Genomic DNA, 26,323 nt, shown 5'->3' with positions numbered 1-26,323 from the left:
GAAGTTTTCGACTATAATCTCTTCAAATATTTCCTCAGGTCCTTTCTCTCTCTCTTCTTCTCAGAACCCTATAATGTGAATGTTGGTGCATGTAATATTGTCCCAGAAGTCTCTTAGGCTGCCTTCATTTCTTTTCATCCTTTTTACTTTATTTTGTTCTGTGGCAGTGAATTACACCATTCTGTCTTCCAGGTCACTTATCCATTCTTCTGCCTCAATTATTGTGTTGTTGATTCTTTATAGTGTATATTTCATTTCAGCTATTGTATTCTTCATCTCTGTTTTTTTGTTTTTAATTCTTCTAGCTGTTTGTTCTTTAATTCTTCTAAGTCTTGGTTAAACATTTCTTCCATCTTCTCTATAGTTACCTCCATTCTTTTTCCATGTCCTGGATCATCTTCACTATCATTATTCTGAATTTTTTTCTGGAAGGTTGCCTATCTCCATTTCATTTCATTGTTTTTCTGGGTTTTTATCTTTTTCCTTCATCAGATACATAGCCCTCTGCATTTTTATTTTGTCTATGTTTCTGTGTATGTTGTTTGTGTTCCACAGGCTGCAGGATTGTAGTTCTTCTTGCTTCTGCTCTCTGCCCTCTACCAGTAACAATTTTAGACCCTATCAGCCTGGAGATGGCACCAGAGGAATCTACATAATGAAGTTTACTAACTAGGCTTTGTCTTTGTCCTTGGAAACTTAAAACTGTTTTCCTTTTTTCTGCCATTTCTCTACAAATTTATTTTTATGTGTTGAAGATGCTGTATAAGCCAGAGTTTCAAGCCCCTTTTTAAGTTTTTCATTACCCCTGGGTATCTCCCAGGTATACATAACTTATATCATGTTAATAAATTTCTGTTTGTTTTTCTTTTGTTAATCTTTCTTTTTTTTGGGGGGGTACGCGGGCCTCTCACTGTTGTGGCCTCTCCCGTTGCGGAGCACAGGCTCCCGACGCACAGGCTCAGAGGCCATGGCTCACAGGCCCAGCCGCTCCACGGCATGTGGGATCTTCCCGGACCCGGGCATGAACCCGTGTTTCCTGCATCGGCAGGCGGATTCTCAACCACTGCGCCACCAGGGAAGCCCTGTTAATCTTTCTTTTATTGCAGTGGTTTCAGCCAAGAACTCTGACAGGTAGATGGAAAATTACTTTTCCCTTCTCTACAAGTACCAACATGTCCAGTGTGTTCATGGATTTACTATGCAAGCACTGGGATGGCCAAAGACAGTGGCTCAACCTGCACTAGAAAAGTCATGGCCCCACATAGTTTCTAAGTGCCTCTTTGGCAGTAGATGCCCTGATGAATATTAAAATAAGACCCAAATATCCTTGCACTTCATGGCCATTCACACATATGTATTCATATGCTTCTTCCTCAAATCTTCCAATTTTTCTCCTTTTAGGCCTGTGTATACTCAACTAAGACTTTCATTACTGTCTCGTAATCCATGTTTATCTCTATCTCAGAATATTTCATCTTCATTTTAAGTAAACTATCAAGTGGACTGTTTGAGTTTCAGCTTACTGGAAGGATTTTCATTCACCACTGCTCAGGCCACCCTGACTGGGTCTATAAGGAAGTGGAAATTTACTTTTGTGTAACAAGAACATCTTCAATCCTTCTGTTTCAATCTTTATCTTTTCCTTCAAAATATGTCTATACAGTAGGTTACCTTTTATCAAAGATTACTAACGGATTCACATGTAAACTGTGTTCACCAAGGTCAAATAAATATTTAGCCTCTTCTGAATATTCTTTAAATTAGAAAAAAAATCTTAAATGTGAAGGCATTTGAATATAGAAGACAAAATCTAATAAAGTGTTTGGCATTGAGAAGTAAAGTATATAAAAACAAACTCAAATATCTTAATTCAGAATCATTGAGGATATGTTTAGGAAGTAATGTGAACAAATCCAATCCTAAACCACAGAAAGAATAATGAGATCAGCTGAAGGTATGCTTATTATATGATAGATTGAACTGATAAACTACTCTATTCATTAAAGTACAGTGTTATTCCATATTTCACTTAAAGAGGCAATGCATTGCTATAGAAATTAAGAGCATAAAAATTGATTGTAGATTATCACTTCTCAGTTTTCATACTCAAGACCAATTTAACAGGTTATAGATACTAATTCCACAAATCAGTGACTCATTATAAGAATTTTATTTCTCTCAAAGTAGTAAGTCACACTGATCCTGCTTAAACCATCCTTTAATGTTATGCTATTAAAAAAAAAAAAACCTGAAACTTTATTACATTAGATGAGATGGTAATCCAACTGTAAGCTCTGCCTCCTACTGATAAATTCAGAAGACTCTGTTTCATTATACAATTACTATTGATCATCCTTATTGAAAAATGAAACACAAAAATCAAACAAAACAAGAATAAAACTCAGTATGATTTGAAGGGTTCATTATTCATGTCTATATTTTACTATCAGAGAACTTTAGCCAATTATTTTCATTTTATTGAAGTTACATTGTACATTGATTTATAACATTATGTTAGTTTCAGGTGTATAGCACATCATTTCACTGTTTTTGCAGATTATACTCCGTTATAGGTTCTTGCAAGATAATGACCATAATTCCCTGTGCAATGAAGTATATCATTGTTTCATATATATATATATATATATATAAATTTGTTTCTGTTAATCCTATACCAATAATTTTTCCCTCCCTCCTTCCATCTCCCTTTTGGTAACCATAAGTTTGTTTTCTATGCCTGTGAGTATATATCTGTTTTGCGTATACATTAATTTGTATTATATTTTAGACTCCATATATAAGTGATATAATACAGTATTTGTCTTTATCTGTCTGACTTATTTCACTAACCATAATATTCTCTAGGTCCATCCACATTCCTGCAAATGGCAAAATTTTATTCTTTCTATTGCTGAGTAATATTTCTGTGTGTCTGTGTGTGTGTGTGTGTGTGTGTGTGTGTGCGTGTCTGTCTGAGTATACATACCACATTTTCTTAATCCAATCATCTGTTGATGATTTGGGCCACTTCCATATTTTAGCTATTGCAACAGTGCTGCATGTGTCTTTATGAATTCAGGCTTTTGTTTTTTTTCTGCATATATATCCAGGAGTGGAATTGCTGCAACATATGGTAGTTTTATTTTTAGGATTTTGAGGAAATTTCATTACTGTTTTCCACAGTGGATGCATCAATTTACATTTCCACCAACAGAGTACAACATTCCCATTTCTCCACATCCTCTCCAGCATTTGTTATTTGTAAACATTTTTAATGATAGCCATTATGTCAGGTGTGAGGTGGTAGCTTATTGTTGTTTTGATATGCATGTCTCTAATAATTAGTGATGTTGAGCATCTTTTCATGTGCCTGTTTGCCATCTGTATATCTTCTTTGGAAAAAATGTCTATTCAAGTCTTCTGCCTATTTTTTGATTGGGTTGTTTGTTTTTTTGATATTAAGTTTTATGAGCTGTTTACAGATTTTGGATATTACCCCCTTATTGATTGTATATTTGAAAATATTTTCTCCAAATCAGTAGGGTTCCTTTTTGCTCTGCTGATGTTTTCCTTTCCTGGGCAAAATATTTTAAGGTTAAAAGTAATTGTTTATTCTCCATGTGTTTGTTCTTGTCCTGTTTTTCTTTGTGTAGTTGATTTCTGTTTTCATACCTTGTGGTTGGAAAAAGTGCTTGAGGGGGGGAGCAAGAAGATGGCGGAAGAGTAAGACGCGGGGATCACTCTTCCTCCTCACAGATACATCAGAAATACATCTACACGTGGAACTTCTCCTATAGAACACCCACCGAACGCTGGCAGAAGACCTCAGACCTCAGACCTCAGGCAAGAAACCCCCCCACGTACTTTGTTAGGGCAAAAGAAAAAAGAATAAACAGAGACAAAAGAATAGGGACGGGACCTGCACCAGTGGGAGGGAGCTGAGAGGGAGGAAAGGTTCCCGCACACTAGAAGCCCCTTCGCAGGCGGAGACTGCGGGTGGCGGAGTGGGAAGCTTCAGAGCCGAGGAGGAGACCACAGCCAACAGGGTGCAGAGGGCAAAGTGGAGAGATTCCCGCACAGAGGATCGGTGCCGATCAGCACTCACCAGCCCGAGAGGCTTGTCTGCTCATCCGCCGAGGCGGGCGGGGAGGGGAACTGAGCCTCGGGCGGATCCCAGGGAAAGGTCTGGAGTTGGCAGAGCGAAAACAGCCTGAAGGGGTTAGCGCACCACGGCGGGCCGGGAGGGAGTTCGGGAGAAGTCTGGAGCTGCCGAAGAGGCAAGAGACCTTTTCTTCCCTCTTTACCTCCTGCTGCGCGAGGAGAGGGGTTTAAGCGCGCCGCTTAAAGGAGCTCCAGAAACGGGCGCGGAGCTGCCAAAGAGACAAGAGACTTTTTCTTGCCTCTTCGCTTCCTGGGGTGCGAGGAAAGGGAATTAAGGGCACCACATAAAGGAGCCCCAGAAACGGGCGCGAGCTGCGGCTGTCGGCGCGGACAACAGAGACGGGTGTGGGGCGCTACGGTTGCTGCTGCCACCACCAAGAGGCCTGTGTGCGAGCGCAGGTCACTCTCCACACCGCACCTCCCGGGAGCCCGTGCAGCCCACCAGCGCCGGGGTCCCGGGATCCTGGGACTGCTTCCCCGGGAAAACGCGCGGCGTGCCTTGGGCCGGTGCAGCGTCACGCCGGCCTCTGCCGCCGCGGACTCGCCCCACATCCGTGCCCCCCCACCCACCGCCTGAGTGAGCCAGAGCCCCCGAATCAACTGCTCCGTTAACGCTGCTCCTTTGACCCCGCCCTCTCTGAGCGAAGGGCAGACGCCCTCGGACGACCTGCGCACAGAGGCGGGGCCAGGTCCAGGGCTGAGCCCCAGGAGCTGTGCGAACAAAGAGAGGGGGTGGTCCCTCCCAGCAGCCTCAGAAACAGCAGGTTAAATCTCCACAGTCAGCTTGAAATGCCCTGCATCTGTGGAAAACCTGAATAGACAGCGAAATATCCCAGGTTGAGGAAGTGGACTTTGGGAGCAAGATATACTATTATTTTCCCCTTTTTTCTTTTTGTGAGTGTGTATGTGGGTGCTGCTGTGTGAGATTTTGTCTGTGTAGCTTTGTTTTCACCATTTGTCCTGGGGTTAGACTGACCTTTTTTTTTTTTTTTCTTTAATAGAAATTTTTCTTCTTAATAATTATTTTGTTATTTTAATGACTGTATTTTACCCTACTTTATTTTGTCTTCTCCCCTTTCTTTCTTCCCTCCTTTTCCTATTTCCCTCCTTCCTTCCTTCCTCCCTTCCTTCTTTCCTCCCTTCCTTCCTTTATTCCCTCCTTCCTTCCTCCCTTCCTTTCTTTATTCCCTCCTTCCTTCCTCCATTCCTTTCTTCCTTCCTCCCTTCCTTTCTTCCTTCCTCCCTTCCTTCCTTTATTCCCTCCTTCTTTCCTCCCTTCCTTTCTTCCTCCCTCCCTTCCTTTCTTCCTCCCTCTCTTCCTTTATTCCTCCCTCCCTTCTTTATTCCCTCCTTCCTTCTTCCCTTCCTTTCTTCCTCCCTCCCTTCCTTTCTTTATTCCCTCCTTCCTTCCTCCCTCCCTTCCTTTCTTCCTCCCTCCCTTCCTTTCTTTATTCCCTCCTTCCTTCCTCACTCCCTTCCTTTCTTTATTCCCTCCTTCCTTCCTCCATTCCTTTCTTCCTCCCTCCCTTCCTTTCTTCCTCCCTCTCTTCCTTTCTTCCTCCCTCCCTTCCTTTCTTTATTCCCTCCTTCCTTCCTCCCTTCCTTTCTTCCTCCCTCCCTTCCTTTTATTCCCTCCTTCCTTCCTCCCTTCCTTTCTTCCTCCCTCCCTTCCTTTCTTTATTCCCTCCTTCCTTCCTCCCTTCCTTTCTTCCTCCCTCCCTTCCTTTCTTCCTTCCTTCCCTCCCTTTCTTCCTTCCTTCCCTCCCTTCCTCCTTTCTTCCTTCCTTTCTTGACTTTCTACTTTTTTCTCCCTTTTGTTTTGAGCCGTGTGGATTAAAGGCTCTTGGCACTCCAGCCAGGTGTCAAGGCTGTGTCTCTGAGGTGGGAGAACTAACCTCAGGACACTGGTCCACAAGAGACCTCTCAGCTCCACGTAATATCAAACGGCAAAAATCTCCCAGAGATCTCCATCTCAACACCAAGACCCAGATTCACTCAAGGACCAGCAAAAAACAGTGCTGGACACCCTATACCCAAAAAAGAGCGAGACAGGTCTACAGCCCCATCCATTAGCAGAGAGGCGGCCTAGAATCACAGAAAGGCTACCGACATCCCCATACACGCCCCCAGACGTGGACCTACCCACCAGGGAGACGGTATCCAGCCTCATCCACCAGAACAGGGGAACTGGTCACCCCAACCAGGAAACCTGCTCAACCCACTGAACCAACCTCAGCCACTGGGGACAGCCACCAAAAATAGATAGAAATTCGAACCTGCAGCCTGCTAAAGGGAGACCCCAAACATAGTAAGATAAGCAAAATGAGAAGACAGAAAAACACACAGCAGATGAAGGAACAAGATAAAAACACACCTGATCTAACAGATGAAGAGGTAATAGCCAATCTACCTGAAAGAGAATTTAGAATAATGATGGTGAAGATGATGCAAAATCTTGGAAATAGAATAGACAAATTGCAAGAATCAGTTAACAAGGACCTAGAAGAAATAAAGAGGAAGCAAGTAATGATGAGCAACACAATAAATGAAATGAAAAATACTCTAGACGGGATCAGTAGCAGAATAACAGAGGCAGAAGGACGGATAAGGAACCTGGAAGATAAAATAGTGGAAATAACTACTGCAGAGCAGAAGAAAGAAAAAAGAATGAAAAGAACTGAGGACAGTCTCAGAGATCTCTGGGACAACATTAAACGCACCAACATTCGAATCATAGGGGTCCCAGAAGAACAAGAGAAAAAGAAAGGGACTGAGAAAATATTTGAAGAGATTATAGTTGAAAACTTCCCTAATATAGGAAAGGAAATAGTCAACCAAGTCCAGTAAGCACAGAGAGTCCCATACAGGATAAACCCAAGGATAAACACGTCAAGACACATAATAATCAAACTGTCAAAAATTAAATACAAAGAAAACATATTAAAAGCAGCAAGGGAAAAACAACAAATAACACACAAGGGAATCCCCATAAGGCTAACATCTGATCTTTCAGCAGAAACTCTACAAGCCAGAAGGGAGTGGCAGGACATATTTAAAGTGATGAAGGAAAAAAACCTACAACCAAGACTACTCTACCCAGCAAGGATCTAATTCAGATTTGATGGAGAAATTAAAACCTTTACAGACAAGCAAAAGCTGAGAGAGTACAGCACCTCCAAACCAGCTTTACAACAAATGCTAAAGAACTTCTCTAAGCAAGAAACATAAGAGAAGGAAAAGACCTACAAGAACAACCTGAAACAATTAAGTAAATGGTAATAGGAACGCACATATCAATAATTACCTTAAATGTAAATGGATTAAATGCTCCCACCAAAAGACACAGACTGGCTGAATGGATACAAAAACAGGACCCATATATATGCTGTCTACAAGAGACCCACTTCAGACCTAGGGACACTTACAGGCTGAAAGTGAGGGGATGGAAAAAGATATTCCATGCAAATGGAAATCAGAAGAAAGCTGGAGTAGCAATTCTCATATCAGACAAAATAGACTTTAAAATAAAAACTATTACAAGAGACAAAGAAGGACACTATATAATGATCAAGGGATCGATCCATGAAGAAGATATAACAATTGTAATTATTTATGCACCCAACATAGGCGCACCTCAATACATAAGGCAAATACTAACAGCCATAAAAGGGGAAATCAACAGTAACACAATCATAGTAGGGGACTTTAACACCCCACTGTCACCAATGGACAGATCATCCAAAATGAAAATAAATAAACACAAGCTTTAAATGATACATTATACAAGATGGATTTACTTGATATTTATAGGACATTCCATCCAAAAACAACAGAATACACATTTTTCTCAAGTGCCCATGGAACATTCTCCAGGATAGATCATATCTTGGGTCACAAATCTAGCCTTGGCAGATTTAAGAAAATTGAAATCATATCAAGTATCTTTTCTGACCACAACGCTATGAGACTAGATATCAATTACAGGAAAAGATCTGTAAAAAATACAAGCACATGGAGGCTAAACAATACACTACTTAATAACGAAGAGATCACTGAAGAAATCAAAGAGGAAATCAAAAAGTACTTAGAAACAAATGACAATGGAGACACGACGACCCAAAACCTATGGGATACAGCAAAAGCAGTTCTAAGAGGGAAGTTTATAGCAATACAATCATACCTTAAGAAACAGGAAGCATCTCGAATAAACAACTTAACTTTGCACCTAAAGCAATTAGAGAAGGAAGAACAAAAAAACCCCAAATTTAGCAGAAGGAAAGAAATCATAAAGATCAGATCAGAAATTAATGGAAAAGAAATGAAGGAACCAATAGCAAAGATCAATAAAAGTAAAAGCTGGTTCTTTGAGAAGATAAATAAAATTGATAAACCATTAGCCAGACTCATCAAGAAAAAAAGGGAGAAGACTCAAATCAATAGAATTAGAAATGAAAAAGGAGATGTAACAACTGACTCTGCAGAAATACAAAAGATTATTAGAGATTACTACAAGCAACTGTATGGCAATAAAATGGACAACCTGGAAGAAATGGACAAATTCTTGGAAATGCACAACCTGCCGAGACTGAACCAGGAAGAAATAGAAAACATGAACAGACCAATCACAAGCACTGAAATTGAAACTGTGATTAAAAATCTTCCAACAAACAAAAGCCCAGGACCAGATGGCTTCACAGGCGAATTCTATCAAACATTTAGAGAAGAGCTAACACCTATCCTTCTGAAACTCTTCCAAAAGATAGCAGAGGTAGGAACACTCCCAAACTCATTCTACGAGGCCACCATCACCCTGATACCAAAACCAGACAAAGACGTCACAAAGAAAGAAAACTATAGGCCAATATCACTGATGAACATAGATGCAAAAATCCTCAACAAAATACTAGCAAACAGAATCCAACAGCACATTAAAAGGATCATACACCATGATTAAGTGGGGTTTATTCCAGGAATGCAAGGATTCTTCAATATACGCAAATCCATCAACGTGATACACCATATCAACAAACTAAAGGAGAAAAACCATATGATCATCTCAATAGATGCAGAGAAAGCTTTTGACAAAATTCAACACCCATTTATGATAAAAACCCTGCAGAAAGTAGGCATAGAGGGAACTTTCCTCAACATAATAAAGGCAATATATGACAAACCCACAGCCAGCATTGTTCTCAATGGTGAAAAACTGAAACCATTTCCACTAAGATTAGGAACAAGACAAGGATGCCCACTCTCACCACTCTTATTCAACATAGTTTTGGAAGTTCTAGCCACAGCAATTAGAGAAAATAAAGAAATAAAAGGAATCCAAATAGGAAAAGAAGAAGTAAAGCTGTCACTGTTTGCAGATGACATGATACTATATAGAGAGAATACTAAGGATGCTACCAGAAAACTACTAGAACTAATCAATGAATTTGGTAAAGTAGCAGGATACAAAGTTAATGCACAGAAATCTCTGGCATTCTTATACACTAATGATGAAAAATCTGAGAATGAAATTAAGAAAACACTCCCATTTACCATTGCAACAAAAAGAATAAAATATCTAGGAATAAACCTACCTAAGGAGACAAAAGACTTGTATGCAGAAAACTATAAGACACTGATGAAAGAAATTAAAGATGATACAAATAGGTGGAGAAATATACCATGTTCTTGGATTGGAAGAATCAACATAGTGAAAATGACTGTATTACCCAAAGCAATATACAGATTCAATGCAATCCCTATCAAATTGCCACTGGCATTTTTTACAGAACTAGAAAAAAGAATTTCACAATTTGTATGGAAACACAAAAGACCCCGAATAGCCAAAGCAATCTTGAGAACGAAAAATGGAGCTGGAGGAATCAGGCTCCCTGACTTCAGACTCTACTACAAGGCCACAGTAATCAAGACAGTATGGTACTGGCACAAAAACAGAAATATAGATCAATGGAACAGGATAGAAATCCCAGAGATAAACCCACACACATATGGTCACCTTATCTTTGATAAAGGAGTGAAGGATATACATTGGAGAAAAGACAGCCTCTTCAATAAGTGGTGCTGGGAAAACTGGACAGCTACCTGTAGAAGTATGAAATTAGAACACTCCTTAACACCATACACAAAAATAAACTCAAAATGGGTTAAAGACCTAAATGTAAGGCCAGACACTATCAAACTCTTAGAGGAAAACATAGGCAGAACACTCTATGACATCAATCACAGCAAGATCCTTTTTGACCCATCTCCTAGAGAAATGGAAATAAAAACAAAAATAAACAAATGGGATCTAATGAAACTTAAAAGCTTTTGCACAGCAAAGGATACCATAAACAAGACCAAAAGACAACCCTCAGAATGGGAGAAAATATTTGCAAATGAAGCAACTGACAAAGGATTAATATCCAAAATTTATAAGCAACTCATGCAGCTCAATAACAAAAAAAACAAACAGCCCAATCCAAAAATGGGCAGAAGAACTAAATAGACATTTCTCCAAAGAAGATATACAGGTAGCCAACAAACACATGAAAGAATGCTCAACATCATTAATCATTAGAGAAATGCAAATCAAAACTACAATGAGATATCATCTCACACCGGCCAGATTGGCCATCATCAAAAACTCTAGAAACAATAAATGCTGGAGAGGGTGTGGAGAAAAGGGAACACTCTTGCCCTGTTGGTGGGAATGTAAAATGATACAGCGACTATGGAGAACAGTATGGAGGTTCCTTAAAAAACTACAAATAGAACTACCATATGACCCAGCAATCCCACTACTGGGCATATACCCTGAGAAAACCATAATTCAAAAAGAGTCATGTACCAAAATGTTTATTGCAGCTCTATTTACGATAGCCAGGACATGGAAGCAACCTAAGTGTCCATCAACAGATGAATGGATAAGGAAGATGTGGCACATATATACAATGGAATATTACTCAGCCATAAAAAGAAATGAAACTGAGTTATTTGTAATGAGGTGGATAGACCTGGAATCTGTCATACAGAGTGAAGTAAGTCAGAAGGACAAAAACAAATACCGTATGCTAACACATATATATGGAATCTAAAAAAAAAATGTCATGAAGAGATTAGTGGTAGGAGGGAATAAAACACAGACCTACTAGAGCATGGACTTGAGGATATGGGGAGAGGGAAGGGTAAGCTGTGACGATGTGAGAGAGTGGCAGGGACATATACACACTACCAAATGTAAATTAGATAGCTAGTGGGAAGCTACAGCATAGCAGAGGGAGTTCACCTCTGTACTTAGTGACCACCTAGAGGGGTGGGATAGGGAGGGTGGGAGGGAGGGTGACAAAAGAGGGAAGAGTTATGGGAACATATGTATATGTATAACTGATTCACTTTGTTGTAAAAGAGAAACTAACCCACTATTGTAAAACAGTTATACTCAAATAAAGATGTTAAAAAAAAAAAAAAAGAAAAAGTGCTTGATATAATTTCTATCCTCTTAAATTTCTTGAGGATTTTTTGGTGACTTCATATGTGATCTATCCTGGAGAATATTCCATGTGCACTTGAAAAGAATGTGTATTCTGCTGTTTTGGTTGGAATGTTCTGTAGCTATTAATTAAGTCCAGCTTGCCTAATGTGCCACTTAAGACTACTGTTACATTATTGATGTTCTATCTGAGCTCATCTATCCATTGATGTTAGTTGAGCATTAAAGTCCTGTACTATTATTGTATTATTGTCAATTTCTCCCTTTACATCTGTTAGTATTTTCTTTATATATTTATTTTCTCCTGTATTGGGTGTGTATATGCTAATGAGTGTGATATCCTCTCCTTCACTTGATCCCTTTATTATTATATAATACCCTTTTTGTCTTTTGACATAGCATTTATTTCAAAGTTTATTTTGTCTGATATGAGTATTGCTACCCCTGCTTTCTTGTTATTTCCATTTGCATGACATATCTTTTCCATCCTGACACTTTCATTATTTGTGTGTCTTTAGCCCTGAAGTATATCTCTTGTAGGAAGCGTATTGAAGGCTCTTGTTTTTTTATCCAATCAATCACACTGTGCCTTTTGATGAGAGGATTTAACCATTGACATTAAAGTAATTATTAATAAATATGTACTTATTGACATTTTATTACTTGTTTTCCAGTTGTTTAGATAGTTCTTCTATGTTTGCTTCTTCTTTTTGTTTTTCCCATCGTGGTTTGATTATTTTCTTTTGTAGCATGCTTGGGTTCCTTTCTTTTTGGTTTTTGTGTATCTATTGTAAGTTTTTGATCTATGGTTACCATAGGGTTCATATATGTTGACCCATAATTATATCTACTCATTTTAAACTGATTGTCTTTAAGTTCAAACACATTCTAAGAAATCAATAGTTTTTACTCGTCTCTTCCACAATTTGTGTTTTTGATGTTATATTTTATATCTCCATGCTTTTCCTTTTACTGCTTATTATAGCATTATTTGCTTTTACATTTTCTTTGTCTTTAAATTTACATACTGGCTTAGTTAAGTGGTCTTTAATTCTTACTATGTTTTTGTCTTTCCTGTCAGGATTTTCCCTTTCCTATATATTCTTACTTCTTTTCCATTTGATGAAGATCCTTCAACATTTCTTTTATCATACGTTTACTTTACTTACTGAAATACTTTACTTTTTGCTTGTCTGAGAAGTTCTTTATCTCTCTATTCTAAATAATATTCTTGCTGGGTAGAATATCCTAGATTTCAGGTTTTTCTGTTTTAGCACTTTGAATAAACTATGCCATTCTCATCTAGCCTGCAAAGATTTTGCAGAAAAATCAGCTGATAGCCTTATGAGGATTCCTTTGTATACGAGTTTTTGTTTTTTTCTTGATGCCTTTAGAATTCTCTATCTTTAAATTTTGCCATTTTCATTATGATATGTCTTGGTGTGGGTCTATTTGGGTTCATCTTATTTAAGACCCTTTGTGCTTCCTATATCTGGATATCTGTTTACTTCTTTAGATTTGGAAAGTTTTCATCCATAATTTTTCAAACACATTTTCAATACCCTTCTCTCTCTCTTCTCCATATGGAACCCCTATATTGTGAATGTTGGTAATTTTGATGTCATCCCAAAGATCTTGTATGTTGCACTTGATTTTTTTAAATTTTGTCTTTCTGTGTGCTGTTCTCTTTGGGTGATTTCCAGCATTATGTCTTCCAGTTCACTTATGTGTTCTTCTGTGTCATTTTGTCTGCTATTCATTGCTTCTTGAGTGCTTTTTGTCTTGATATTAAATTATTTATTTTTGTTTGCATCTTCTCTATATTTTCTAGTTCCTTGTTAAAAAGATCTGTTTAGATCAATTCTCTTCCCTAACTTAGTTAGCATTTTTGTTACCAATATTTTGAATGATTTGTCTGGTAAATTATTTATGTTTTTGTTTTATTATTTATTTTTCAGGGGTTTTCTTATGCTCTTTCAATTGAGAGTAGTTCCTCTGCCTTTTCGTTTTTCTTAATTTTCTCTGTCTCTATGAATTTAGGTAAAACAGTTACCTATTTTGGTCTTGAAACAATGTTCTTGGGTGGGAGCACCCCTATGTAGAATGTGGGTGACCAGTGCTTTTGGCAAGAGGGCTGGATTTGATGTGGATGTCAGTCACAACTTTCCTCAGGGTGTGCTGGTCATTATCACCTTGGAAGGGAGTGTGACTTGTAATAGAGGAGCTGGAGCCTGCACAGGATATGAGGCAGGACTTCCTCTCTTCTCAATGGCCATCACCACCCTGTCAGGAAGTAGTGAGAATTCTGCCAGCCCTTCTGCCATGATCTCCCTCTCTTTGGCCAATTCTTAATATAATCTTCTTCATACAATTATAGCAAAAATACAAAATGATGCACCAAAGGGAACTTTAAAAACAATTTCTTACAGTATGTAAGTTCCCCAAATATAGAGCTGGTTATTTTTAGATTTCTGTTAAAACTGTAAAAAAGGACACTGCAAATGGAAGTTAGAACAAAATTGTGGGTCCGTTCAATTTGTCTGGATGACACTTTGCTAAAGTTGCAGACATTATATAAATGTGCACGTTTGTACTGGGTCAGATCTGGAGAATAGGCCCTAATTAAAAAGATTAAATGCTTCTACTTCCTGCTATTTTCAAGAACAATTGGCTCTTTCTAAGTCTTTACAATATCACCACAGAGTGAGGAATCTTATATATATTTCTGTTATGGGTATATATTCCTATTATAATTTGAGAAGTGGGAATTTGAGAAGAAAGACCTCTAATTTGATTCTCCAATGTTCAGATAACTTTTACTAGTAAATTACATTTTTAAAAAGATACAGATAATTACTGGGAGCATGATTATCTATATGCTAATCAAATATTAAAATGCCAGCTATTTAATTGGCCAAAGAGTAAATTACTCAGTAGCTCCTTAAGGTAATCTGACAGGTGCTATATCCATTGTCCTTTTTTCATAAATATTGTACTGCCTGTAAGTTCCAATCTTTGAGACTGAGTCACAAAAACTATTCTCATTGTGAATACCTCAGTCTGTACTTTGCCTGTGAAAAGCATTCTCCATTGCAGTAATGCACTTAGGCTTGCTTTTTGGAACCAGGGCTTCATTTCCATACTTACATCTTCCTTGATCCTCCTCAATCAAAACTCTCACGACTTTAAAGTACATGTTAGAAAGAAAGCAATCTAATAAAATGATTTCAAACTCAGAATTTGCCTTTATGTTTCTTTGCCAAGAACACTTGTAATTTGAACTTTCTTTACCCAAAAGGATAATATTTCAGGTGAAATTGTAAACATTTTGAAACCTTATGCAGATTCTATGAAAAGAACAGAAATAGGAAGGATCCACGTTTCTTCCAGCATCCTTAAAATCACGCCAGGTAAATAGCTACCTACTCTTCCAATATGAAAAAACTAATATGAATATGTTATAGTCATTACAACCATTCTTCAGGACAATCTTTAAAGTTCAAAGGAAAAAATAACAGTGTTATCTATATGTGGGAAAAAATCCAGATGTCAGGATGACAGGAAGCACAGTGCAGAGACAAATCAATTGTGAGGCTAACAAAGCTTAAACTTCAGGGCCTCTCACATGTGTAGGGCGATTCTAAAACTTGGGAAGGGCTGGAGTAATGTATTCATATGGTCATATGTTTTTGTGAAATGTGCAACAAACAAACAAGCTTTATAACTTGTTTGTTAATATCTTTGTATTTTTCCACTTCCACTTGCCTTCCATCACACTTACCACCACTTGGCTGGCACTGGAGTGAACATGGACAGTTTGGGAATCTTCTAAGCATAGTTGAATTGGGATAGTTTAGATTTAATAGGACTTTTTTATGAGATTTGAGGTCTTTTTTATGCATGGTTAAATTGTTACCAACTGTCCTAATACAAGAATGGCTTTCAGAATATACCTATGTACAGTGAGCCAATGCACCTGGTGCCATAGCAGAGAAAGGTGTTCTACAGTTATATGAACACATCCTACAGCACTGAAAGTGTAGGAGTAGTAGAGTTAAAAAACTAGTGAAATGAAAGAATATGTGTGATGTCACATGTTCAATGAATTCCAATGTACTTAATCAAGCCTTTTTGTATCTGAGGTATCTTGCCTGCATGAACTCTGGAGGTCCCAGATAAAATGACAAGATGAGCATACTAAAATCTCAGGAAAAGGTAAATTTTGACTGGAAGGAATAAAGCTTTTGGATTTTTTGTTGTTGTTGTTGATGTTGTTTTATTTTTTAATATCTTTATTGGAGTATAATTGCATTATGATGGTGTGTTAGTTTCTGCTTTATAACAAAGTGAATCAGCTATACATATACATATATCCCCATATCACCTCCCTTTTGCATCTCCCTCCAACCCTCCATATCTCACCCCTCTAGGTGGTCACAAAGCACCGAGCTGATCTCCCAGTTCTATGCGGCTGTTTCCCACCAGTTATCTATTTTCATTTGGTAGTATATATAAGTCAATGTCACTCTCTCACTTCATCCCAGCTTACCCTTCCCCATCCCCGTGTCCTCAAGTGCATTCTCTATATCTGTGTCTTTATTCCTGCCCTACCCTTAGGTTCTTCATAACCCTTTTTTTTTTTTTTTTTTTAGTTTCCATATATATGTGCTAGCATATGGTACTTGTTTTTTCTCTTTCTGACTTACTTCACTCTGTAGGACAGACTCTAGGTCAAACTACCTCACTACAAATAACTCAATTTCGGTTTTTTTATGGCTGAGTAATATTCCATTGTGTATATGTGCCACATCTTCTTTACCCATTCATCTGTCAATGGACACTTAGGTTAATTCCATGCCCTGGCTATTGTAAATAGAGCTGCAATGAACATTGTGGTACAAGAATCTTTTTGAATTACGGTTTTCTCAGGGTATATGCCCAGTAGTGGAATTGCTGGGTTGTATGGTAGTTCTACTTTTAGTTTTTTCAGGCACCTCCATACTGTTCTCCATAGTAACTGTATCAATTTACTTTCCCAGCAATAGTGAAAGAGGCTTTCCTTTTCTCCACACCATCTCCAGCATTTATTGTTTGTAGATTTTTTGATGATGGTCATTCTGACTGGTGTGAGGTGATACCTCATTGTAGTTTTGATTTACATTTCTCTAATGATTAGTTATGTTGAGCATTCTTTCATGTTTTTGTTGGCAATCTGTATGTCTTTTTGGAGAAATGTCTCTTTAGGTCTTCTGCCCATTTTTTGAATGGGTTGTTTGTTTTTTTGATATTGAGCTGCATGAGCTGATTTTAAATTTTGGAGATTAATCTTTTGTCATTTGCTTCATTTGCAAATATTTTCTCCCACTTTGAGGATTGTCTTTTCTTCTTGTTTATGGTTTCCTTTGCTGTGCAAAAGCTTTTAAGTTTCATTAGGTCCCATTTGTTTATTTTTGTTTTTCTTTCCATTTCTCTAGGAGGTGGGTCAAAAAGGATCTTGCTGTGATTTATGTCAGAGTGTTCTGCCTATGCTTTCCTCTGAGTTTGATAGTGTCCGACCTTACATTTAGGTCTTTAATCCATTTTGAGTTTATTTTTGTATAAAGTGTAAGGGTATGTTCTAATTTTATTCTTTTACATGTAGCTGCGCTGTTTTCCCAGCACCACTTATTGAAGAGTGTGTGTTTTCTCTATTGTATATTCTTGCCTCCTTTATCAAAAATAAGGTGACCATATGTGTGTGAGTTTATCTCTGGGCTTTCTATCCTGTTCCACTGATCTATATTTTTGTTTTTGTGCCATAATTATACTCTCTTGTATACTGTATCTTTGTATTATAGTCTGAAGTCAGGGAGACTGATTCCTCCAGCCTTGTTTTCCTTTCTCATGTTTGCTTTGCTATTCGGGGTCTCTTGTGTTTCCATACAAATTGTGAATTTTTTTGTTCTATTTCTGTGAAAAAATGCCATTGGTTGTTTGATAGGGATTGCATTGAATCTGTAGATTGCTTTGGGTAGTATAGTCATTTTCACAACATTGATTCTTCCAATCCAAGAGCATAGTATATCTCTCCATCTGTTTGTATCATCTTTAATTTATTTCATCAGTGTCTTATAGTTTTCTGCATACAGGTCTTTTGTCTTCTTAATTAAAATGGATGAGGAAGTCACATAAACTTAATGGATAAAGGTATATTTCTTGCTCTTTTTGTATAAAATAATATTTGACACCATATATATACTATTTGACAATAATACAAATTTGTAACAGTACAATGAAAATTAAAAGACTTCAATAGAAGTTTCACCAAAATTGACAACGATACTAAAAATTTACTTGGAGTTACCAAAAGTAAGTCTTGAAGCTGAAAGAAACTTATAAAGTCTCAGTAATGTACAATTAATTTTTACCAATTATACCAGCAGAAGACTGATTTGTATTTCTAATCTCTATATAGAAAACATTATCATTAAATTATTTCCATAGGCAATCAAATACTGTGTTTTTATTCTGAATTTTGTGATGTTTGTGGTATTTGCAGCTTTTTAAAAATTTGTAATTTCTTATCTTTTTTCTCATCCTATACAAGTAGTTACTTTCATATCTAATTTTTTTTGTAATTTTGTATTCTTTTTCTTAAACTGGACCATGAAAATGTATTAATTTCAAGCCCCCCAAAATCTTGATCCTCCTTGGCAGAACTGCATACCAGAAGGAGAAGAGATGAATTCTGACCTGGGGTTACTCTGTTGTTAACTTGCTTTTTGACCTTACCCAAGTTATTTAACTTAACTGGGTCTTCTTTACAATAGCTTAAAAATCAGGCCATTGTTTTGAAGGATTCTTCTATTAATGTTGACATTGTAGAACTTTACCATAGCCTCAGTGCTCCTGGAAACAATGAAGGTTAAAGGAATCCCCCCATCAAATTTTGTTTTAGAAAATGGCTTACTGCAAAGAACCACCCTTACCCATATAACTTAGATAAAACTCAAGGATGCTCCTTGTTCATCCTATGGCAAGAGTAGACTTTGACCCTCAAACTCCTCTTCTTTGCCTCTTAAATAATGATTAGCTGAGCTGTATTATCTACACAGATCAATCAAAACAAAAACTTTTTACGTAATCTTTGGTTAATATTCTCTCCTTCACTTTCCTTCAGGCCCCTGCATTTTGGCCGATCTTCAGCCTTAGCCAGCATAAAGCCCCTCTTTTATTGTTTGGCTGCATTGGGTCTTTGTTGCTGTGTGCAGGCTTTCTTTAGTTGTGGCGAGTGGGGGCTACTCTTCATTGCAGTGTGTGGGATCCTCATTGTGGTGGCTTCTCTTGTTGTGGAGCACAGGCTCTATGTGCACAGGCTCAGTAGTTGTGGCTCACGGGGTTTAGTTGATCCATGGCATGTGTGATCATCCCAGACTAGGGATCGAACCCGTGTCCTCTGCAATGGCAGGCAGATTTTTAACCACTGCCCCACCAGAGAAGTCCCAAAGTCCCTCTTGAAAAGAGTCTGTCCTCATGTGAAATATTTTCTCATCTATTATCCAATCATGCTACCCTTTCTTACCACTTGATCTACACCCAGTTCATTTTAATCTTGTTTACTCTTCTTTATAAAAAGAAATCTTCTTTCTGCCTGACTCATGAGTTTGCAGGTTTTACAGTTGCAGCATCATCCTTATCACAGTAGTTCCCCCCACCTTTCAATAATCCTTTTGAATAAAAGTCTCTCCTTATTCAGTCTGCATTTTTTAAAATTTGACAATGCAAAATATGTGCCTTTTAAAGAGTTAGAGAAATGAAGCCAACATATTATCTGTAAACCCCAAAATTCTACTCTTCCTGTGAGTGAAGCTACTAAATCAGTACACAGTACAGAAGCTCTTTTAAGGCCCATATTAATCACTTTTATGCACTGAAAATGCCCCATTTATGGCTGCATCTTTTATGAAGCCAATCATCCAATCAATGCCCATCTAAATATACTATATTACTCCAAGAAAAGATTTCCTGAATTGTAAATGCTATGAAAGCTTGTATTACACTATTCCTGTCTAACTAATGTAACATTTGGGAACAGATAGTGAGTTTTGTTTAATGAAAAATTTCATATCTTGAAATGGTTTAAAATAAATAAATAAATAACTTCAGGGGTATAGTGTTATTTCTGTCTGCCAATGTCTCATGTTTGTAAGATTCCCTTAGGAGTCCTGTAAATGGCATTTCCAACAGCAAATGTTTTTAAAAGCCCCAAGGACACCTGAGAAGCCAAATCACAAAACATACAGAAAGATATTAAAGCCAACTTTTAATATTTTAGTGTTAAAAGTGTATTTTTTAACTAGGTACTTTAAGATATCTCCACTGCATACCAGTCACAAGATATTTACACCACCTACCATAACCATGACTGAAAGGAGTTAAAACCAGTGTGTGAGCAGTCAAAAATAATTTACGATGGAAATTTTTAAAAGGAAAAATCTGACTTTATTTTTCTATGAAAAATTTATGTGCTGTTTTAATCTTTGTTAGAAAATACACAGAGACACTACTTTTTTTCCCATGTTTTCAAACATTTGTCTCCACTAGGCCAAGAGCTACTTATGGGCAGAAACTAATTCTAATTTCTCTCTTTGACACAGCATTGATTAGAGACTGATTAATGTTTGGAACACAAGGGCAAGATATTTTGTTTCTGTATATTCATTCTCTTTTTAGTTCTCTCTTCTTCTCTTTAACCTCTTATTGCTGCTTCCTCTTTTCTTTGTAAAACATGTTCTAGACACACAGAAGTGCTCATTACATATACAACAACTTTTAAAAGCACAAATAATAATTACTTATCAATGAGTAAAATATAAGATGAACTAGTACATCTAAAAATCCCTGGATGTCTCTCCCAAATTGATCCCCCTTCTGCACCCTACTGACTTAAAAAAATGCCCAACATGAGAGTTACGAGTTAAGTTCTATTTGGGGAAAAATGAGGACTATAGCATAGGAGAAAGCATTTCAGATAGCTCTGAAAAACTGCTCCAATGAGGTGGGGGCGGTTAATATATATGTGATTTTGGTGAAGAGGGAGTACATGCAATCAAGCACATATTTTTGCAGAAGATCTGATGAGGGTCACTGCTAGTCACGAGGAGCAGACTTCACCATGAAGGAATTTAGTGCTTTTCTAGATATAAGGGATGCAATAATTGGGTTCGTAAAATCAGCTCCTGAAAATATCTATCTGAAGACCTGCTCTGCCAGTTTTTCCAGAGTACAGAGTGCCTCATTCCTGATCTCCAACCTGAATTCCTTTAAGGGGGTGTTGAAGGTCAGCAGCTGCAGCAGCAACTGATTTAATCCTTGAAGAGGTAGATGGCAAGTGCCCATGGCAAGTGCCAATTTGTAGTTGACAATCCTCTGCTGTAACATTACTGTAAATTTTGTATTATTCATTGCTTTTCTTTATAGTTCTTCCACATATAAATTCATCCTTCTACCATATATTGTTTCATTTTTTCTTAATTTTAGTTTCATAATTAGAATCATACTATATATATTCTTTTGTAACTTGATCATTTCACTTAAAGCTTCATTTCATTCTAAAATTGTTGAGATTAATTCACCTTCCTAGTGTATAGACTAGCTACAAAATGTCTTCCTGTCATTCCCTGAACAACAGCATTGGAATCACCTGGAAGTTTGTCAGAAATGTAGACTCTTGGGCTGCACTACAGAATTCCTGAATTAGAACTTGCATTTAACAGGATCTCCAGGAGAGTCATATGTTAAAAATTAGGAATAATTTTATTGCTTGATCATAACACAATATATTTATCTATTATCCTATCTATGAATATTTGGTTGATTACCATTTATTTACTATACAAAAATTTATTTTATTCATTCAACAACTATTTATTGTGTACCAATTACATGCCAGGCATTAAAATAGGTACTTATGATACTTCAGGTAACAAAACAGGAAAAAATAACAATATTACTGTTATTCTGAGGGGAAAAATGTGAAAACTGTTTAAATAATGAATACATTTTATGTTGTAAAAAGATAAGTGCTTGTCATAGACTGATTGTATCCCTCCTCAAATTTTTATGTTGAAGTCTTGACTCCCAGTACCTCAGAATATGCCTGTATTTGGAGAAAGGGCTTTTAAAGGAGTAATTAAAATGACCCGAATCCAATTTGACTGGTTTCCATATAAAAATAGGAGATTAGGACATACCTCGAGACACCAGGAGTACATGTGCAAAGACAAATGGCCATCAAGAAGAAGCCAAGGAGAGAGGCTTCAGGAGAAACCACACTTGTTGACACTTTGATCTTGGACTTCCCGTATCCAGAAATGTGAGAAAATAAATTTCTGTTGTTTAAGCCATCTAATCTAAGGTATTTTGTTATGACAATCCTAGCAAATAAACAGTGGCATAGAAAAAAGAGCAAGGTAATATGGATGTGCCCAGAAAGGGAATGAGTACAATTTTAAATAGTGTGGTCAGGGTACATTGCATTAAGAAGGGATTACTTGACCAATGACCTACAGAAAATAAAGAAACTTCATGAGAATACTTGATAGGGAAAAGTTTCAGTCACAGTAAAAAGTCAGGAAAGGATCCTAGTGGGCAGTGTGTACCTGACATATTCAAGGAAGAGCAAGGATGCCAATATGGCCAGAGGCAAAGTGAGCAAGGGGGAGAGGAGAAGTAGATGAGTTTTGAGAACTAACAGGACTTTGGCATTTACTCTGACTGAAATGATTAGTAATTGCAGTTTCACTGGAAGTATAACATGACCTGACATATTTTTAAAATACTATTCAGGTTGCTATGTAGAGGACAGAATGTAGAGAGTCAAAAGGAGAAGGTTTAAGACCAGTTAGTGCTAAATTTCTGAGTCAATTAGAAAAATAATATACACATAAATTGTTAATATTAATAATCTTTTGGCTGATAATTTGTTGGAAATATATACTTTCTGGCTGTCACTTTATTTTTTATTTTGGTATTTTAATTTTAAGACACGATTTACTTAAATTTTCTTTTATGGTTAGTCCTTTTTGTGTCTTGTTTATGAAACTTTCTTCATCACAAGGTCACACAGGTTCTTTTTTCTTCTTTTAAAAGCTTTAAAATTTAGTTTCATAGATGTAAGTCATTATTCCATCTGGAATTGGTATCTGTATTTGGGTTTAGGTAAAGAACTGATTTTATTTTTCAAAATAGATGACCAATAATTGTCTAGCAGCATTTGTCAAATAATGCATTTAGTGCTCATCTGCAATGTCATATGTAAAGTTTATGTATATGCTTGGTCTATTTCTGAGTTTTCTTATTTGATGTGTTGGTTTGTCTTTCTGGTTAGTTTCATGCTGTCATAATGATCTGATTTTAAACAAATCTTATTTCTTGTAGAGCATATTCCCAACCTTGTCCTTCTTGAAGATGTCTTGGTTATCCTTCTTTCCTTGCATCCATATAATTTTTAGAATAAATTTTCCACTATGCCCTAAGAAGATTGTGCTTATTAGGTGGGATTTTCTCACTATATCATCTGTTACCAAGCATTGACTTATAGTTCCTCACTCTCTATCAGTATAGATACAACTCCATGGTATCACAGAAGATTATGTGTTGTTGACTTCAATACTTATTATAGACATTATTCTTTTGCAAACATCTGAAGTTTATGAAAATTCAACTTTAACAGTTAAAGGTTTAAACCAAGTAAAAATAAATTGTATTTGTGACACAATTCTCCTCCTCTTCTCCTCTTCTTCTTCATCATTTTATCATATCATCAATCCAACAGAAATAATAGCTAACATTTATTGAGTGCTGAGTACTTTTTACTTACTTCAGATATAATTTCATCCAGTCTCTCTATACTCCTAGAAACACACAATATTAACTAACTTTAAAAATCAGAAATTACTATCAGTCAGAGAAGTTGAATATTGTGTCCTTGTTAGTATATTTGAGAAAGGGATGGAGTACAGATTCAGGACCATATTATTTTAACTCACAGGCTTTGCTTAGTCTTTGTTAATTTTCTAAATTTGAAACAAACGGCTTCACAGTAATTGGTTTTTATTTTGCTTTTGATAGTCTTGATAGAAATTTAGTATTTAAGAAAAAAAAAGCACTAAAAGAACATGGCTAGCTTCAAAGTCATATCAGTGATTTAATAATCTTTAGCCACCCACCATCTGAATTTGTATAGATTCCTACTGAGCACCCTCAGAGTGTTCTTTTGTAAAGATAAATCCTCTCCCCTTCAAAGCACTGACCTATGTCACAAGAATGTCATAAGGATTAACTAATTAAAGAACAAAAAGCTCTTTTGGAATATATCCTACCTTGTAAATACTGAGTACTGAAAAGACACATTTTCAAGGTTAAAGAAATACTAAATTATCAACACCAGTTTTGTTGTTTTTTGTTGTAAGATATGTATTGAAACATTTGTCATAAAATAGAGTCTTGCTGCTAAATCCAAAATTTCCAGATTATACTTTTTCAAAATTAAATATTCTCTTTTGATTTTAAATCACAATGGTCCCTGTGGAACCAAGATTATATTCTTCCAAGAAGTAATCAGTCTTTTAGGGAATATAATATTTTGTATTCCCTATTGAGTGATCATTGCTTCTTATGTTTATTTCTTTTACCATAATTCTTGGCTTTACATTCTGTATGTTATCTAATTATTCTTATTATTTAAAGGAATTAGCCAAATATGTCCCTGCTGTACAAAGTAATAAGTATTGAGAAATTATCATAAGTTTTTGGAAATTTTAAAATATATGATTTCTTGAGCACCTTTAGATATACAAGTATATCTACAATTATAAGTATTACAGACAGAAAAACAATTATCAGAAAAGAGAATCATACAATGAGATCATGTAGAGATTTTTAAAGAGGCTTAGAAATTACTTCCACTTCAGTCCTAAAGGGGAGTAGAATATGTCATCCCAAAATATCTCACTTTAACTTACTGATCATTTTGAAATAAAGTTACTTGAGAAACAGTTGGTGCAAGAAGGGCACTCTAACCCTCTTTTGTCCCCATGAAAGCAGGAGATAAATTTCCCATATGAAAAGTACACTCCCTGTGCCAGGGGGTAAAAGGCGTCTTTATAACCAGAAATAAGGAATTTAGGGCAAAGAAGCCTATATTAAACAAATCTTGCTACTTCACTAATTACTAACTCAAAGCTAAACCCCTTTGTCTTATGAATTCTTCACACATCTATTGTTTCTTTGCCTAAAAAATATAAAAACTTGGAGCTTTGGTTATTTCTTTGAGTCTCATATTTTTATAGGACTTCCATCTGTATGAGATTAAATTTGTTTTTCTCTTATTTATCTGACTTATATTAATTTAATTATTAAGCCAGCCAACAAACCTATAAAGGAAGAAGGGAAAATGTTCCCTTCCCTACAGTACAAATTATCAGAAACATGTTATGGACATCTGCAAATAGCTCTTTCGTTTTGAGCCTTCGTATTTCAAGAAATATCAGTCAGTAACAATTATATTAAACACTCTTTCCAAGTTCTGATAGGATATTTGTTTGTTTGTTTTGACTAATTACAATCCAAACTTTAGTAAAGAATTATGTTCTTGAACACTAGAAATCACAAAATAATGTGTTTTGTGCAACAAAATTATGACCTGATCATAAATTCATAGTTTTATGAATATTCATATTTGTAGACTGGAAGTCAGATTTTGACTTCCCAAAGAAGAAAGAATAAAAGAAGGAATAAGATTGTAAACGTTTGGATTATCACAATGTAAATACCCTTATCAAAACTCTTGAAGTACCAGATTATATTATATAAACATTATATTGAAATACAAATACACTTCAAGCACATGCAATGCTGTAGTACTATAATGCTGATAAATATACTGGCTCCTATATATTTTTTTACATTTTCCTTATTGTTCTTATTTAATAAACACTTTAATGGTGCCTACAATATGTCATGCACTATTTTTAGTGCCTTACAGATATTCATTTATTTAATATTTATGACAACCCAATGAAGTAGTTACTATCATTACTCCCATTTTACAGATAACTGTTTAAGTTACTTGCCCAAGATGCCACAGCTGAACAGTGACAGAACCCAAGCATAGAGGTGTTGGAGTCCTTAACTGGGTGCTAAGGATGCCTCTAATATTCCTTTTTTTGGTATCTGAGAGCAAGTTGGAAAATATCTCTAGTTTGAAATCAAAGCACCTGTTTGAATTATCTTTAGTGTTATAGAAAAAAGAAAAACAGAAAGATTCAGACAGTCTAAAAAAATCACTATTCTCAATTCTATGCCTTTCAAGATGGTGAATTTGTGTGAGCTGCTGTCTCAATCCCTCAAGAGAAACTCAGAAGAAATAACCAAAATACTTGTAAGAATTTTTCTTGGAAGGGAAATATCAATTGTGAAAAACTTCCTAAGAAAATAGAAATCATTTTGAATTCATGAGAGTGTATTTTTTTGTGTATGTGTATGGAGGGGTGTGTAAAGTGGGATGTATTAGAAAAAAAGTTGAATTTTTCTCTTCAGTATCTCTTGCCATTGCCTTAGGTTAATCAACACCTGCTTCTTCACTATGCCACACTGTGGGAACGTTCCAAACCCATAGCTCAGGTGTTCATGTGGATA

The sequence above is a fragment of the Kogia breviceps genome, chromosome X, assembly GCF_026419965.1.
Source record: "Kogia breviceps isolate mKogBre1 chromosome X, mKogBre1 haplotype 1, whole genome shotgun sequence".
Classification (NCBI taxonomy): domain Eukaryota; kingdom Metazoa; phylum Chordata; class Mammalia; order Artiodactyla; family Physeteridae; genus Kogia; species Kogia breviceps.
This window is presented reverse-complemented; position numbering follows the sequence as displayed.